Source organism: Protopterus annectens, chromosome 10.part0, assembly GCF_019279795.1.
Source record: "Protopterus annectens isolate FY-2018-M chromosome 10.part0, PAN1.0, whole genome shotgun sequence".
In the NCBI taxonomy this organism is placed as follows: domain Eukaryota; kingdom Metazoa; phylum Chordata; order Ceratodontiformes; family Protopteridae; genus Protopterus; species Protopterus annectens.
In genome coordinates, this window is record NC_056744.1 from 683,215,858 (window position 1) to 683,221,857 (window position 6,000).

Below are 6,000 nucleotides of genomic sequence, written 5' to 3' on the forward strand. Positions count from 1 at the left end.
CATTGTTTTTATCACTTCTGAGTATTTCTGTTGATTTGTTCCCTGCTCTCTACTCTCTTAACAGAAGCACTTGCTTTATAGTTTTCTCTATTCACATTTGATTTCTCACCTTCCTTCCTCTTGCTGTCTTCTGTTTTTTGGGGTAAGACTTTATCTGTTATTAATTTGTCTGCACAGTAATATATTTTATTTCCTTCTGTTACATCACATGAATTTCTATGAACAGTCTTGATCACTGTGTTCATTTGTTTTATCAAACTTCTAACATTTTGGGTCTTACTGACTTTCTATAGTCTAATTCTTTCATTGATCTTAATATGTCTATCCATCTCTATTAAATCAAGCAATTCCTCCCTTAAATCATTTTTGTCTAAACTAAGGGCACATTCTCTGTTCTCCTTTTCCTGCAGGCATTCTAAAGAAAGTTCCAGAAATTCTTCCTGTACCATATTGTCTTCAGCTTCACCCTGTGCCATTTGTTACTCTTTCATATGGGAAGTCACTGGCCTGTCACTCCACAACATTGACTGCATCAGAGTTGCCACAGTTTCCTATTCCTTCCCTTGTTGTGCAGCTCCAACCAAACTTTTGTGCTGGTTTCCTACTGAAGTCTCCAAAGTATCTTCATATGGCAACTAAACAGATGCTTCCTGCTCCACTGGTTTCTCCTAAATTTGTGGATTCATTATTCTGTCATGCTGCAATGTTATCAGAGTTAGATTTTCTACACTAAAATATTCACTTCACAGGTAATGCATATCTTCAGTTTTGATTTCTTTAACTTCTCCATTACTAATCCTGTTTTCTACTTTCCCCTTTTCTTTTCTTACTTTTTGTATTGTAAAATTTTTCATTTCTGGATGTATTTGTCTGTATTTCTCTTCAAATATCTTTGGTGCTGCTTTTTTGTATTGTTTAGTTTTGCTTTTGCCTTAGCATAAATATTGTACCATATTACATCTATTTTTCTTTCACATGCCCATATTTATTCTTCAGATTTTTTCTGCTCCTCCTGTTTCTCCTTACTTGGGGGCTCATTGTTCCATCATGCTGTGACATAACCCATGTTAGACTTTTTACACAAGATCCTTCACTTTGTATGTATTCCATAACTTCAGCTTCTAATTTTGTACCTTCTGCTCAATAAGCTTCTGTTTCCCCTTTGTGATCTTATATTTTTTGTATTGTGAAATTTTCCATATCTGGGTGCCCTTGCCTGTATTTCTCTTCAAATATCTTTGGAGCTGCTTTTTTGTATTAATTAATTTGGCTTTCTCCTTTGCATAAATGTTGCACCATATAAGATCTCTCTTTTTTTCCATGTCCATAAATTTTGTTCTTTATATTTTCACACTTCCTCAGTCAGTTCCTTTTCTAAATGGTTCAAGGTCTCTTGGTTTATATAATGTTTTCATGACTCTGTTGTATTAATGAACACAAATTTGCATTTGATACTTTTTTTCCCATAATAAATCTTTATTGTTATATTATTTTCCATGCATAATTAAGGACAAAAACAAAATTAAAAAAAAAAAAAAAACTACTAACTAATAGCACTAACAACCACACCAAACATATATACAATATTTATAAGAATGCTTCCATGTAAAACACTAACTTATACAAGAAAAACATAAGAATAGTTAAGAACACTGCAAGTAATAAACAGTTTGATTACAAAGTTCTCTTCAAGTGTATAAATAATTCTTAAAACCTTCAAATTAAAAGTATTATGCTAGTATAATATTAAATACTTGTTCCCAAATTTTTGGGTTATTAATATTTTTATTATGCGGATTTAAAAGTAATTTGTGAGCTAATATATGCCTTATTGCCAAAACTCTAAAGTTATCCCATGATGTTTTAGATGGGTCTAACCAATTAGTGGCTATATAAAGCTTCATTAATAAAAAAATATTAATACATATAATACTTTGTGATCTAGGGAGTTCTTTCGGGGGAATATGCAAAATCATGAATTTCCATGACAATGTTGTACTTTGGCAACCCATCTTCTGAAGTTGAATCTTAAGGGAATTCCAAAGTTTGTATATACATTTACAGCTCCAGAACATATGAAGAAGATCAGCTGGTTGATTCTTACAATATGGACAAGTTGGAGAGTTTTTAGAGTTAAATTTATGCAGGCTAAGATGTGTATAATATGTATTATTCCATATCATCATCTGGGTATATATCATTTTTTGAAAGGAAGCAGATTTTATAGTCAAGTCAATTGCTTTTAACATATAACTTTTGTCTGTCAATGGGATTTTCTCTTCCCAATATTTTGACAACAAAACTTTATCATGAAATTTAAATTCTTTAAATAATTTATTTGTTGTTGTTATAAATGTAATGACTTGTTGGAGAGCTTGCCACAAATCCGAGCATTTAATTATAATCTCATCTTCAGGTTTGAAGTTTTTAAAGTAACTTATAGGAAGTTCTCTAATTTGTCTCATAATAACAAGATAGTTATTAGGTAAGTTAAATTCTTGTCTTATTTGATTGGCTGAAAATTCAAGATATTTATATATATCAATCAGAGTTAAATTAACTATTAATGGAAAGTTTTTAAGATCAATTAACTGATTATTCAATCTCAAATTAGGATTCCTGTGAAAGGGTTGAAAGACCATCATATATTGAACCAGATCCAATGATTGAAATAAGTTTTGTAAAGATAATATATATATATTTTAATGTGTTCAATAATCCCATATAATTTCAAAGTATCTTTGCCTAAAAAGGGTATTGCTTTAGGATTAATATTCAATTTTAGAATATACTTATAATTCAGGACCACCCAAGTTGGTGTCCACTTGGTACTAGCTATATCATAGTTAGCAATTCTTAGAATTCTATTAGAGTTCACAATTAGATAATACATTTCAAAATTGGGTAGCTCCAGTCCTCCTCTATTTTTTGGGGTCATTAATTTATTATAAGATATCCTGTTATTTTTTTTGGCTCCCAAATGAATTTATCCAATTCTTTATGAATTTGTTTAAAAAATGTCTTCGGAATTATTAATTGGGCAGACCTAAAAATATATAGTAACCATGGTAGTACATTCATTTTAATAATTGAAACCTTTGCTAATACTGGCAATCGTAAATTTTTCCACCACCCAAAATCAGATACTATTTGTTCCCAAACTGTTTTAATGTTATTAATGTAGAAGTCTTTATTATCTGTAGAAAAAACAATACCCAAGTATTTAATATTTTCTTTAAATGTTACCTGTCCCACCAAAGGCAGTAACAAAAAAGGTTTAGGTGTTCTTAAAGGGAAGATTTTTTTTTCAAATTAATTCTATAGTTAGAGACTTCTGAAAAGTTGTTTACAGCCTTTAATAACTTTTCAGTATCTGAAATTGGGGATGTAAAATAAATGTTGAGATCATCAGCAAAAGCTGCCATTAATATTTTGGTTCCATAAATTATTGGGGCATTATGATATACGTTCTGCTTAATATATAAGAATAAAGATTCAAGATAAAGATTAAATAGTAAAGGGGACAAAGGGCAGCCCTGACGTGTTCCATTCTTGATCTGTATTCTTTTAGAGAAACTACTATTAATGAACACTGTAGTATAAGGATTACTATATAATATTTGTAACATTTGAACAAACTCATGGGATATATTAAAAAGATCAAACAAAAAAATTATATCAACCCTATCAAAGGCCTTCTGTGCATCAATTATAAGGGCATAAATATTAAGATTATTTTGTTTAGCATGAGCTATCATAGTATGAAGTGTAAGTGTATCATCACTAGTTTGTCTAGCTGCCATAAATCCAATCTGTTCCTTTGATATTATATAAGTCATAATTTTTTTATTCTAGATGCTATAATAGAGGTTAAAATTTTCATGTCTACATTTATTAATGATATAGGTCTATAATTATCGGGGTTTTGGGAATCCAAATTAACTTTATGTATAGAAATAGTTTTTGAAGTGTTAAGATGAGGATCATTAATTTTATTCCTAACTATATAGTTAAATACATGTGAAAGTATTTTACCGAAAATATCTGCAAACATTTTATAAAAATCCACTGTCAACCCGTCAGGACCTGGTGATTTATGTGATTTCATATGTTGAATTATATATACTACTTCTTCTTCAGATATCAGTTTAACCAAGTCGTTTTGAATATCCTCTTCTATTTTTGGAAAATTAATTGCTTGTAAAAATCATTTATAAGTTCTATGCGAGGACACATTATTTTGCCCATCATATATATTAGTATATATCTTCTCAAAAATATTAATGATATCCTCAGTTTTAGAGTATACTGTATTATTGAATTGTATTTCCGAAATTTGCACTGTTGTTTTCGATTGGTTAATGATCCTAGCTAATGCTCTCGATGGTGTTTGAACATAATTAGCATACCTCACTAACGTCTTATGTTCCTGAAATGTTAGTTTACTATTTTGAATTAAGAAGAGATCCTTTTGACATTTAAGCAGTTCCATCTCTGTTTGATCATTAAAATTCCGAATCAGTTCTTGATCAAGTATCTTAATTTTTGTTTCTAGATTTTGAATATCTCTGTTTTGTATTTTTTTATAATAAGAAGCTTTTTGCAAAAGGATCCCTCTTATTTGTGTTTTAACTGTCGCCCATTCAATATCTGGAGCATGTTGTTGTTTCTTTAGACTATCCAATAAATCTTTAAGGTAATTTGTGATTTCCTGTATTATTTCCTCCTTATTCAAAAGATTTGGGTTAAGAGACCAATTATAACCTGTTTGTCGTAGGGTATCCTTTAGTTCCTTAGCAAAACTCAATGAAATTTTCGAGTGATCTGATAGATAATGTGCATGTGTAACAACTATAGGTTCTAAATTAATAAATGTTCTTGAAATCATAAAGAAATCTATTCTGGACCACATTTTATGACATGGCGAATAAAAAGTATAATTATTTGTGTTATCAACATTGTTCAAATAGTGAAAAGGGTTGTATAATTGAAAGTCTTCCTTAATATCACTCAGTGTTAATACAGCATGCTTATTAAATGCTCTTAGTGGACAAGATCTATCCAACTTCGGATTTTGGTAAGCATTCCAATCCCCTCCAACAATTATATAATATCTATCATATTGTGTCAAAATTGGGTATAATGATGTTATGAATATTTGTTGATCATTACAGGGTGCATAGATATTTAGAAGTAAAATAGGTTTATCAAATAGGGTGGACGAAAGAATAACATAACACCATCACCCATCTTTATCTGTTTTAGAATCTAAGATCTTCTCTTTGTATTGATTTTTAATAATTATAGCTACCCTGGCACTATTTGACTTACCTTCCGATGCTACTACCTCTCTAATCCACTTCTTTTTTTTTTATATCAATCCATTGATCATTCATTAAATGCATTTCCTGAAGTAATATAAACAACGCCTTTTCCTGCAACAATACATGTAACAATAGTTTCCTCTTCTTTAAGTTCTGGAGCCCTTTAACATTCCATGAGTCTAATTCCCACATTCCAGAGGTTGTCTGTATAATGAGGGTTTAAGAGGGAAAACATAGGAGAAAAAAAAGTGACTTTAAAGACATACATAATCTGGAAGCAATCTTTATATCCCATCCTATACCAGTGCTTACCCACTCTAACCCCGGACCAGGACATATATAGGTCTTGTATAATGTAAAATAATAAAGGGTCAAGAAAAGAAACAAATACAAAGGCATCAAATTATAAAATTTCAAACATGTTCCACAATTAAGACCTATATAATCTAGCTTAACTACGACAAAGTCTAAACTAAACAAACTAAATATTCCCTAACAAACACTGCCATGATCTACATCTCTTTGGTTAACTATTGTTTAAGCAAATCAAATTGAAGATATAATATTACTATATATAAGGAAAAAGAGAAAAAAAAAGTTTTAGTAGTTGGATTAGCTATCTATACATAAACCGCATACATAAAAAAAAAATAAAAGCTTAATATATAAACAAGGT